This window comes from Cucurbita pepo, chromosome LG16 (assembly GCF_002806865.2).
Source record: "Cucurbita pepo subsp. pepo cultivar mu-cu-16 chromosome LG16, ASM280686v2, whole genome shotgun sequence".
Classification (NCBI taxonomy): Eukaryota; Viridiplantae; Streptophyta; class Magnoliopsida; order Cucurbitales; family Cucurbitaceae; genus Cucurbita; species Cucurbita pepo.
This window is the reverse complement of record NC_036653.1, coordinates 3,273,647-3,286,940: the sequence shown is the minus strand read 5'-3', so window position 1 is coordinate 3,286,940 and position 13,294 is coordinate 3,273,647. Positions and strand designations below refer to the sequence as shown.

General features: G+C 37.3%; 3 non-coding genes and 2 pseudogenes across 3 annotated transcripts; 3 read left to right on the top strand and 2 right to left on the bottom strand.

Moving 5' to 3' along the window:
• Nucleotides 1–2,659: 2,659 nt before the first annotated feature.
• LOC111777759 lies at nucleotides 2,660–5,306 on the top strand (annotated as a pseudogene).
• Nucleotides 5,307–5,647: 341 nt separating this feature from the next.
• LOC111776978 lies at nucleotides 5,648–8,038 on the top strand (annotated as a pseudogene).
• Nucleotides 8,039–11,762: 3,724 nt separating this feature from the next.
• TRNAL-CAA lies at nucleotides 11,763–11,846 on the bottom strand. The gene has a single exon. It is a non-coding gene; the product is annotated as a tRNA-Leu (tRNA).
• Nucleotides 11,847–12,353: 507 nt separating this feature from the next.
• TRNAL-CAA lies at nucleotides 12,354–12,437 on the bottom strand. Its single transcript has one exon. It is a non-coding gene; the product is annotated as a tRNA-Leu (tRNA).
• A 520-nt stretch (nucleotides 12,438–12,957) lies between these two features.
• On the top strand, nucleotides 12,958–13,031 carry TRNAN-AUU. Its single transcript has one exon. It is a non-coding gene; the product is annotated as a tRNA-Asn (tRNA).
• Nucleotides 13,032–13,294: the final 263 nt, after the last annotated feature.

Sequence of the window (13,294 nt, the reverse complement as noted above, 5' to 3'; positions counted from 1 at the left end):
TTTTTTTTTTTTTTTTTTTTTTTTTTTTTTTTTTTTTTTTTTTTTTTTTTTTTTTTTTTTTTTTTTTTTTTTGCATAAACCCATTTATAACGAATTTATTTTTAGGTTTTGGAAGTTGTACCAAATCCCAAGTTTAGTTTATGTGCTTATTCGTAAGCTATCTGGGCTCTAAATAGCATTTTTGTAATGGTTGGGCCCTGAATATTGTAACTATTGGGAACTCCATAAATCATAGGGAAATCATATGTTATCATTTCATCAAACCTTGTAGGTTTTCGAGTTTTCCTTCGTGGTCTATTCCTGGTGATGGACTCAGGCCTCCACTCTTTCATTTACGAGGCTTTGCTCCACCAGCTCTATGACATCAGAGTTATTATCTACCTACTCGATAGGTTCTTCCGTAGGAGCACCATATCTGGAGAGAACACCACCTTCTCCACTTGCTTCGATGCCTCGTCATTATTCTCAATCTTCTGCAAAGACATTTCAGACTCATCGAATGTCACATCTCGACTATTAACAATTTTATAGCCCATCACGCCTTTGCTAAAGCCCATAAACTTGACCTTTTTTGCTCTAGGATCTAATTTTGAGTCTGTCACATGATAATAAGCAGGACAGCCAAACACATGCAAATTATCATAATCTCTGACAGAAGTACCTGACCATACCTTGAGCGGAGTTTTTCCACCATTTCCAAAAACAGGTAAATGATTCACCAAGTGAACTGCATAACTGAGAGCCTTAGCCCAGAATGCCTTCCTCAATCCTGCTTGAGACAATATGCATCGAACCTTCTCTTCAATGTCTGGTTCATTCTCTTAGCAACTCCATTTTGTTGTGGCTTACCAAGAACAGTGAAGTGTCGAACGATCCATTCATCTCGACATACTTTAAGGAATGGATCATAAGTATATTCTCCACCGTTGTCTGATCTCAGCTTTTTTGATTTTCATGTCTATTTAATTCTCTACCATTTTCTTTCACTCCAGGAAGATCTGGAGAACCTCGTTTTTGTGCCTCATGGGACACATCCAAACTCTCCTCGAGTAGTCATCAATAAAGGTAACAAACCACATTTTTCCTCCCAATGAGATATTCTTCGTGGGACCCCATACATGAGTGTAAACATAATCCAAGATGCCCTNTCAAGAATCCATTCACTAATTTAGCTGACCGATAAGGAAATCGTCAAGACATTATCTGCTTCATTGTCATCATCTCTAAGCACATTGGACTTCGATCCCTTCTCTTTTAAGATCGGGCAATCTGTCTTCCAATGGCTTTTCTGTCGACAATATGTACACTCCTTTTTATCAAGNATTTTTTTTTTACCAAATACACAATGTTCACAAAAGTCAATTTTACCAGTTGTGGCGCCCTTAATGACTCCCTGATTCACCAATGTTTGGAGCGCCTTCTCACCAGCATGCCCGAGTCGCATGTGCCATAATTTCGATATGTCTTGTTCTTTCGAACTTGCCACAACAGCATGCCCAATGATCGTGGGAGACTATTTTGTTATATTAAATTTGATTTTTTAAAAAAATTATGTGGGTAGTGTTTAGGATATTTAGTATTAAATTATAGTTTACCATGTATATCATATCTGCCTACCATAGTTATCTTCCCATTTATTGTTATTTCTATTTATTACCCTTTTCATATCTTTGTAATTTATTTTATTATAAATAGATAACTTTCACACCATTTTGGTCCGGTGGTTTCAACAAATATTCTCATATAGAACGTAATATTTTATTTATGTACATTTTATTAGATTTTTATTTACATTTTGTATGGTGAAATATGAAAATTATACCTTAGAAAAGTTTATTGGGAATGATCATTTTTTTAAAAAAATAAAAACATGGAGAAAATTTTCAATAGAAATCTTGATAAGGAATCAACTTGAGGAAAAATTCTAATACCAANTCATTCCACGAGCCGTGAGAACATTTGTGCTAGAGTCTTGATATGACTCCTTGTCCTTCTTTCGCACCTCATTATTCATCAAGGCATTTGAAAAATCTTCAAAATCAATATTATAGGNCAAATGATAAGACTCTGATACAAATAATAAGACGCTGATTCCAAATAATAAGAAAGTGCTAGAGAAGTAAGATTTTGATTACCTTATTGATCGAATATTTCAAAGCAAAAACAATTGTTTGATATTCGAATTACTCCACAAGCAAGATCGATCATATATAGCTCTAATGATTCAATGTTTTTTAGTCGTAAATATCTAATACGACAACAACACCATGCTTTACTTAAATCCTAAACCCTAAAATATATCAATAATTTNTGAGGCGATTTGTTGAGAAAATCTCAAGGGAGCTTATCCGGCGAAGGTTTCTCCATTGTTCGCCGTAAGGGGAGACCGACATGACGGTATGGTTGTAGTCTATAGGTACCTTGCAGAGTTCAACCATTGGCGGTTTGCAAGAACAATATCGTTCTTTGTGAAGCATTCTTGGAGGAGAAGAGATAACAACAATGAGACGGGAACCAAATCGGAGGGAGAAGACNTTAAGAGAAGATGATATTTTAAAAAGTTGTCCCATTTCCTTATCAAATGCTTGGATTGAGTTACGTGGGGCAATATCTTCCATTTATATATTATCCCTTTTAAGAGAGTTGAACCTTATCTATATCCAAACATCGAAATTCCCACATCGGAAACTCCATGGATATTCTCTTGCTTTCTATTTCTCTCTTCCTATTTACTCTTCTCTTTGCCTTCAATTTTGTGCTGAAACCACATCGCTTGAAACTCCCACCAAGCCCTCTGTTTTGTCTTCCACTAATAGGCCATCTCCATCTCCTCAACCATCCCATCCATCGAACACTCACCAACCTCTCTCAAAAATACGGCAATGTCTTCTCTCTCCGATTTGGTTCCCGTCTGGTTATTGTCATTTCTTCTCCTTCTGCAGTACAAGAATGCTTCACAAAGAACGATATTGCTCTTGCAAATCGCCCAACTACAACCATACCGTCATGTCGGTCTCCCCTTACGGTGAACATTGGAGAAACCTCCGCCGGATTGGCTCCCTTGAGATCTTCTCAACAAATCGCCTCAATTTGTTCTTGGGAATTCGGGAAGAGGAAATCAAATGTTTGCTATGTAAATTATGTGGGGATTCATTGGAAGATCGATTCAGGGTCGTGGAATTGGAGCCCATGTTGCTTGATCTTATGTTCAATATTGTTATGAGAATGGTGGCTGGGAAGAAGTGTTTTGAGGGACATTCTTACAAGTTTAAAGAGATGGTGACACAAATTATGGCTCATAGTGGAGCAACCAATCCAGCAGACTTCATACCCTTATGGGGTTTCATTGATCCAACCGGTTTTGGGAAGAGGGGAAAGAAGCTTGCAAAGACATCTGATGAACTCCTTCAAGAATTAGTTGATAAAATTCGAGATAAAAATGATGGAGGGAACACTATGATTCACCGTTTACTTAGCTTGCAGAATACCGAGCCTGAATATTACAGCGATCAAATTATCAAAGGATTGATTCAAGTATGATTAACTCCTACCCATTTGTTAATGATTTCATTTTAATTTGTTGTGTTTGATGTGTTAGATCAAATGATGACTCTTTACAATGTTATGAGCGTTGTTCACTAAATTAGCCAATGTGGACTCCCTCCAAACAATACTCTCTTCGAACAAAGTACACCATAGAACCTCCTCTAATGCCTACGGAGCCCTCGAACAGCCTCCCCCTAATCGAGGCTTGAATCCTTATGATCTCCCCTGAAGCCTACTAAGCCCCTCAAATAGCCTCCCCTTAATCGAGGCTCGACTCCTTTCTCTAGAGCCATTGAACAAAGTACACTATAAAGCCTCCTCTAAGGCCTACGGAGCCCTTCGAACAGTCTCCCCTTAATTGAGGCTTGACTCCTTTATCTGGAGCCCTCGAATAAAGTACACCCTTTGTTCGACAATTGAGTCACTTTTGACTACATCTTTTAGGCTCACAACTTCTTTGTAGACATTGAGAATTCTATTGACATGACTAAGTTAAGGGCATGACTCTAATACTATGTTAAAAATAATAACTCTCCATAATGGTATGATATTGTCGACTCTGTGGATAAGCTCTCATGACTTTGTTTTGTGTTTCCCAAAAGGCCTTAGACCAATCGAGATGTATTCTTTACTTATTATCTCATGATTATCTCTTAAATTAGCCAACGTGGGACTCCCTCCCAACAATCTTAAACATTATGAAAGTTTTTGGTTANGTGTTTGATGTGTTAGATCAAATGATGACTCTTTACAATGTTACGAGCGTTGTTCACTAAATTAGCCAATGTGGACTCCCTCCAAACAATACTCTCCTCGAACAAAGTACACCATAGAACCTCCTCTAATGCCTACGGAGCCCTCGAACAGCCTCCCCCTAATCGAGGCTTGAATCCTTATGATCTCCCCTGAAGCCTACTAAGCCCCTCAAATAGCCTCCCCTTAATCGAGGCTCGACTCCTTTCTCTAGAGCCATTGAACAAAGTACACTATAAAGCCTCCTCTAAGGCCTACGGAGCCCTTCGAACAGTCTCCCCTTAATTGAGGCTTGACTCCTTTATCTGGAGCCCTCGAATAAAGTACACCCTTTGTTCGACAATTGAGTCACTTTTGACTACATCTTTTAGGCTCACAACTTCTTTGTAGACATTGAGAATTCTATTGACATGACTAAGTTAAGGGCATGACTCTAATACTATGTTAAAAATAATAACTCTCCATAATGGTATGATATTGTCGACTCTGTGGATAAGCTCTCATGACTTTGTTTTGTGTTTCCCAAAAGGCCTTAGACCAATCGAGATGTATTCTTTACTTATTATCTCATGATTATCTCTTAAATTAGCCAACGTGGGACTCCCTCCCAACAATCTTAAACATTATGAAAGTTTTTGGTTATTGCAGGATATATTATTAGCCGGGATTGACACGTTAGCTGTGACATTGGAGTGGGCATTATCTCAATTGCTCAACAATCCAGAAGTGTTAGAGAAAGCAAGAACTGAGATAGACAATTCGATTGGGTACGAACGTTTAGTTAACGAAGCTGATCTATCGAGTTTGAGTTATGTTCAAGGAATAATCTCTGAGACTTTAAGGCTTCACCCAGCTGCTCCTCTTCTTTNGTTTATTGGGAATGATCATTTTTTTAAAAAAATAAAAACATGGAGAAAATTTTCAATAGAAATCTTGATAAGGAATCAACTTGAGGAAAAATTCTAATACCAAATGATAAGACTCTGATACAAATAATAAGACGCTGATTCCAAATAATAAGAAAGTGCTAGAGAAGTAAGATTTTGATTACCTTATTGATCGAATATTTCAAAGCAAAAACAATTGTTTGATATTCGAATTACTCCACAAGCAAGATCGATCATATATAGCTCTAATGATTCAATGTTTTTTAGTCGTAAATATCTAATACGACAACAACACCATGCTTTACTTAAATCCTAAACCCTAAAATATATCAATAATTTAAGAGAAGATGATATTTTAAAAAGTTGTCCCATTTCCTTATTAAATGCTTGGATTGAGCTAAGTGGGGCAATGTCTTCCATCTATATATTATCCCTTTTAAGAGAGTTGAACCTTATCTATATCCAAACATCGAAATTCCCACATCGGAAACTCCATGGATATTCTCTTGCTTTCTATTTCTCTCTTCCTATTTACTCTTCTCTTTGCCTTCAATTTTGTGCTGAAACCACATCGCTTGAAACTCCCACCAAGCCCTCTGTTTTGTCTTCCACTAATAGGCCATCTCCATCTCCTCAACCATCCCATCCATCGAACACTCACCAACCTCTCTCAAAAATACGGCAATGTCTTCTCTCTCCGATTTGGTTCCCGTCTGGTTATTGTCATTTCTTCTCCTTCTGCAGTACAAGAATGCTTCACAAAGAACGATATTGCTCTTGCAAATCGCCCAACTACAACCATACCGTCATGTCGGTCTCCCCTTACGGTGAACATTGGAGAAACCTCCGCCGGATTGGCTCCCTTGAGATCTTCTCAACAAATCGCCTCAATTTGTTCTTGGGAGTTCGGGAAGAGGAAATCAAATGTTTGCTATGTAAATTATGTGGGGATTCATTGGAAGATCGATTCAGGGTCGTGGAATTGGAGCCCATGTTGCTTGATCTTATGTTCAATATTGTTATGAGAATGGTGGCTGGGAAGAAGTGTTTTGAGGGACATTCTTACAAGTTTAAAGAGATGGTGACACAAATTATGGCTCATAGTGGAGCAACCAATCCAGCAGACTTCATACCCTTATGGGGTTTCATTGATCCAACCGGTTTTGGGAAGAGGGGAAAGAAGCTTGCAAAGACATCTGATGAACTCCTTCAAGAATTAGTTGATAAAATTCGAGATAAAAATGATGGAGGGAACACTATGATTCACCGTTTACTTAGCTTGCAGAATACCGAGCCTGAATATTACAGCGATCAAATTATCAAAGGATTGATTCAAGTATGATTAACTCCTACCCATTTGTTAATGATTTCATTTTAATTTGTTGTGTTTGATGTGTTAGATCAAATGATGACTCTTTACAATGTTATGAGCGTTGTTCACTAAATTAGCCAATGTGGACTCCCTCCAAACAATACTCTCTTCGAACAAAGTACACCATAGAACCTCCTCTAATGCCTACGGAGCCCTCGAACAGCCTCCCCCTAATCGAGGCTTGAATCCTTATGATCTCCCCTGAAGCCTACTAAGCCCCTCAAATAGCCTCCCCTTAATCGAGGCTCGACTCCTTTCTCTAGAGCCATTGAACAAAGTACACTATAAAGCCTCCTCTAAGGCCTACGGAGCCCTTCGAACAGTCTCCCCTTAATTGAGGCTTGACTCCTTTATCTGGAGCCCTCGAATAAAGTACACCCTTTGTTCGACAATTGAGTCACTTTTGACTACATCTTTTAGGCTCACAACTTCTTTGTAGACATTGAGAATTCTATTGACATGACTAAGTTAAGGGCATGACTCTAATACTATGTTAAAAATAATAACTCTCCATAATGGTATGATATTGTCGACTCTGTGGATAAGCTCTCATGACTTTGTTTTGTGTTTCCCAAAAGGCCTTAGACCAATCGAGATGTATTCTTTACTTATTATCTCATGATTATCTCTTAAATTAGCCAACGTGGGACTCCCTCCCAACAATCTTAAACATTATGAAAGTTTTTGGTTATTGCAGGATATATTATTAGCCGGGATTGACACGTTAGCTGTGACATTGGAGTGGGCATTATCTCAATTGCTCAACAATCCAGAAGTGTTAGAGAAAGCAAGAACTGAGATAGACAATTCGATTGGGTACGAACGTTTAGTTAACGAAGCTGATCTATCGAGTTTGAGTTATGTTCAAGGAATAATCTCTGAGACTTTAAGGCTTCACCCAGCTGCTCCTCTTCTTTTGCCGCATTGTGCATTTGAAGAATGCAAAATAGAAGGATATGATGTTCCTCGTGATACGATAATATTGATTAATGCTTGGGCTATGCATAGAGACCCGAATCTATGGGAAGATGCTACCAGCTTTAAACCTGAAAGACATGAAAATGGGATGAAGAATGGAGCGGACTCATACAAACTGATACCATTTGGGTTGGGGAGGAGAGCTTGTCCTGGTTTGGGAATGGCGCAACGAGTGGCTGGCTTGACTTTAGCATCGTTGATACAAGGGTTTGAATGGGAAAGATTGAACAACTCGTTAGTTGACATGAGTGAAGGTAAAGGGATTACAATGCCCAAAGCTCAACCCTTGGTGGCTAAGTGTAAACCACGCCCCATCATGAAACTCGTTTATGAATGTAGCAATTGACCTTGGCTGAAACAAAAAAAAATATGTTATCACTAGCCCACTCCACTACATCTCTCCCTTATAACTCAAACATCCTCTTATTATTCTTAAAGTGACAGGTAAGTGATGTTCGCCTAATGAGTATGTCTGTAAGAGAGTGATAGTGATGCTCCTTCGTTGAACTCTACCATTTGTTTAAAAAATACTCTTAAATAATTTAAATTAGTTTGACTAAAACTTCAATCATTAGTTTATAATTTTTATTATGCATCATTTACAACTCTTTGGTTCAATTTGAGAAACAAAAGTAATATTATTAAATATATTAAGAGAGTACCTTATTGAGGATCACAAATAATCAAATCTTTGGAATGAGATAATAATAACTTGGAAATGGATGAAAAATCTTAAGCTGGATTTTTTACTTCAAAGAATTTTCTTACCTTGGATATGGACAACTAAATCAGGGTTACAAATAGATTCATGTGAAACATTATTAATAGATTCATGTGAAACATTATTANTTATAACTCAAACATCCTCTTATTATTCTTAAAGTGACAGGTACGTGATGTTCGCCTAATGAGTATGTCTGTAAGAGAGTGATGCTCATTCCTCGATGGTTGAACTCTACCGTTTGTTTAAAAAATACTCTTAAATAATTTAAATTAGTTTGACTAAAACTTCAATCATTAGTTTATAATTTTTATTATGCATCATTTACAACTCTTTGGTTCAATTTGAGAAACAAAAGTAATATTATTAAATATATTAAGAGAGTACCTTATTGAGGATCACAAATAATCAAATCTTTGGAATGAGATAATAATAACTTGGAAATGGATGAAAAATCTTAAGCTGGATTTTTTACTTCAAAGAATTTTCTTACCTTGGATATGGACAACTAAATCAGGGTTACAAATAGATTCATGTGAAACATTATTAATAGATTCATGTGAAACATTATTACCATATTCATCAATTATCGCATGCATAGATTCTTCAATTAAGTTCTTTATTTAAAACTTTATAAACTTTACTCGTACATGAATAACAAAAAAAAATATCAATATCAATCAAAATTTTCAAATTTTTACTTGTTCAAAGATAAAACATTTGCCACTAAAAACTTTAAAATATCTCATATTGAAAATTTTGTATGGAAAGAAATTCTAATTAAAGCTCTATTTAAAATATAACCCTGCCCCTGCCGGTATTAATTGGCAAATTTTTAGGTAAATTATACTCCAATAACATTGATCTAACAAATTTGTATATAGTATGGTTCTTTCTTTCAACTACACTATCCAATTGTCTTTCTCGGTCACTTTTAATTTTAATAATTAGAAAAATCATTTTGAACTCTTTCTTACAAAATTGAAAAGACTTTTCAAAACATCATTATAATGTTTTAGGGTTAAAACCTAAGTAAATTTTAAAAAATCATCGACTATCATAGTTGTTCCTCCCAAAATTAACTATTTTAGAAGGGTCAAATAAGTAGATATGTAATAGTTGAAGATCTAGCAATAGAAATCACATTTTTAGATTGGGAGAGGACTATGTTTGCTTGCCCATTTGATAAACGTCACAAACTTTATCTTATTCAAATTTAAATTTAGAAAAACCTCTTAGTAATGATTTTTTTAAAATATTTGAAATCAAGTGCATAATCGAATGTCCTAATCTTCTATGCCATAATCAAGAATTACACCTGCAAAGTCGAATATATTTATCATTTATAGGACAATCATTTAAATTAATAGCATGCACATTATTACTCTATTTCCAACAAATAAAATTTTTCTACCTCTACCTTTTTTAATTATGCAATTATTTTTATCCAATACAACTTTAAAACCTTTACCACATAATTGACTAGTGCTGAGTAAGTATGGAGCAACTAAAAGCACATTTTCAATGGGAGTAAAGATTCATTACCTAAAGTACTTTTACCAATTATTGTATACTTCCGTTATCACCAAAAGTTACTAAGTCACCCTCCTCGCAGAGATTCACAAATTTAGATTGGTTTTCCATCATGAGCAACCACTATGATTATATTAATAGTAAACATTGTTAATGTATAATATACATATTTGTATCAAAAGAGTTTGTTGAGCTAGGGACGTGCCCTAGGTGCATGTTATATCCAGTGCTATCAAGTTGTTATACAAAAACACCTCATAGCAGTTTTAGGGCCTTCAAGACTAACATTTCTATATGATTTCTGTTGTCCCTTCCTTCTAATGGGTTTTGAATATAAAAAATAGTTTTTTAGTCCAACCTAAATAAATATTATGAACTGAATACAACAAATAAGAGTATCGTTCTTGTCTCAATTTTTTTCACGTTGTTCGAACAAAAATTGAATGTGTATCAATATGTTAATATTTGGTACATAGAGTCGCTATTTGACATACAGTCTATCTTCTATTTTTTTTTTATAGATAGAAAACATCATATTTATAGAGATAGAATTTATTACCTCCAAGAAGTTCCTTATCTTATCGATCGATCTCTGTAGTCAAGAAGTTCCTTCGAGCTATTGCCTAAGATTCATGCAAATTGTTACCTCCATCGAGCAGTTCGACGACCTTAAGAACATGTTAGTTGAGAAGGTTTTTGTTCGTCTTAAGGTCCATGAGGAGACAATTTTTGGTTATGAATACAAAAAGGAGGAGAAACACCTCTTACTCACATGTATGGCGTGGCTCGCACAAACGAAAAGGAATGATGTGGTTGACTCTTCTTTTTCAAGTACGAGGGGATGTGGTAGCCATAACAAGAAAAACAAAGATCGTGGGAGTGGTCGTAGACATGGATGTGGACGTGGTGGCAAAGTCGGCTGTGACAATGGCTCATAAACCCACGATAATTTCAACCCTTAGAAGGACAATAGTATAATCAAGTGTTACTCTTGTAGAAAATATGGGCACTATGCAGTAGAGCGCCGCAAGAAGAAGCACGATGTGGAGGGAACCCTCACACTCACCAGGATCAACAGCCCGCACTGATGTTAGTCGAGAAGATGCCTAACATGTTGATGCTCAACGAAGAGAAGGTTACGGTGAACCTTCTCACAAAAGGAGAAGACCGAGTGGAGACCAACATGTGGTACCTTGACAATGGAGCAAGCAACCACTTGACCGGAGATCGAACAAAGTTCAAGGAGCCTGATGAGAAGTCATTGAAAATGTGAAGTTTGGCGATGGATCAATTGTACTGATCTAAGGAAAATGATCCATCTTGTCCCAGTGCAAGAATGATGACCAATGTTTACTGACCAAGGTATACTATATCCCAAACATGAAGAGTAAAATTATCAATCTTGGTCAGAGGACGGAAGGAGGAAGCAGAGTGGAGTTAGCTAGCTCGTCCCTCAAGATGTTCGACAGAAATGGAACCTTGTTGGTGAAGGTAATACGATCGCATAACCGCTTCTACAGGATACTATTGGAGACCAGCCAACCCACCTCTCTACTGATGAAACTTGCAGACCCAGCTTGGCTATGACTATGGGAGAGAAGAAGATGGTTATGGGGCTACCCAAAATCATACATCCGAACAAGCTATGTGCACGTTGCCTAGTCTCCAAAGAAGTAAGACCGTTTATCCCAACTCAAACAAGTTTCCGTACTGAGTGACCACTGCAACTGGTTCATGCAAATTTGTGTGGTTAAATCACCCCATCATCATTGGGGGTAATAAGTATTTTCTTGTACTTGTCGATGATTATAGTCGTTGGATGTGGATGTACATGCTCAGAGAAAAAGGAGAATCTATGTTAAAGAAATTCAAAAGATTCGTTGAAAAGGGGTATGATCTCAAGTTGAAAACCTTGCGCACAAACCGAGATGCAGAACTTCACAAACCGGTTTTTGCCTAACAACCATTTGGATGTCAGATGTGGGATTTGAACCCACGCCCTCTTACGAGGACCAGAACTTGAGTCTGGCGCCTTAGACCACTCGGCCATCCTAACTACTTATCGTGCATTCCAGGATTGGTTTGAGAGGGGATTTAGCATTCCGTATATGGGTGTGTAAACGTCTCCCTAATTGACGCGTTTTAAAACTGTGAGGCTGAAGACGATACTAACGGATTAAAATAGATAATATCTACTAGCTGTTGGAGAGAGGAAGGAAACAATCCTAATAAGGGTGCGAAAACCTCTCCCTAATAGGCACGTTTTTAAAAGTGTGAGGCTGATGGAAATACTCAATGACAATAAAGGACAATGTCTGCTAGCACTGGGCTTGGACTTTTACAAATGATATCAGAGCTAGTCACTAGGCGATGTGCCAGTGAGGACACTTGGCCCTCCGAAGGGGTCGATAGTGAGATCCCACATCGATTAGATGGTGAAGAAACATTTCTTATAAGGGTCTGAAAACCTCTCCCTAATAGATGTGGTTTCAAACCGTGAGGGAGATAACGAGACGTAACGAACGAAAGTAGACAATGTCAACTAATAGAGGTCTTGGATTGATGTCAGAAGTGGGATTTGAACCCACGCCCTCTTACGAGGACCAGAACTTGAGTCTGGCGCCTTAGACCACTCGGCCATCCTAACTACTTATCGTGCATTCCAGGATTGGTTTGAGAGGGGATTTAGCATTCCGTATATGGGTGTGTAAACGTCTCCCTAATTGACGCGTTTTAAAACTGTGAGGCTGAAGACGATACTAACGGATTAAAATAGATAATATCTACTAGCTGTTGAAGAGAGGAAGGAAACAATCCTAATAAGGGTGCGAAAACCTCTCCCTAATAGGCACGTTTTTAAAAGTGTGAGGCTGATGGAAATACTCAATGACAATAAAGGACAATGTCTGCTAGCACTGGGCTTGGACTTTTACAAATGATATCAGAGCTAGTCACTAGGCGATGTGCCAGTGAGGACACTTGGCCCTCCGAAGGGGTCGATAGTGAGATCCCACATCGATTAGATGGTGAAGAAACATTTCTTATAAGGGTCTGAAAACCTCTCCCTAATAGATGTGGTTTCAAACCGTGAGGGAGATAACGAGACGTAACGAACGAAAGTAGACAATGTCAACTAATAGAGGTCTTGGATTGCAATAAAATGATTAGCTAGAATAGCTCAGTTGGTTAGAGCGAGTGCCTATTAACCACAAGGTTGGAGGTTCAACCCCTCCTTCTAACAATGGGAACAAAGCATACCTTACAATCCAACTAACCACCAATTCGTGTTTTGATACATTTAAAAAACACTGGTAAGTCTTACAATCCAACTAACCACCAATTCGTGTTTTGATACATTTAAAAAACACTGGTAAGTTCAATTGATATCTACCATGGTATGGTACGAAGTTCCATTTCTTAACTTTGAAAAGTTGTAATCTAATAAGTTCAATTATCATTTGATGCCCTTATTTAAATTTAATTACTGTTGAAGCATATACTCGA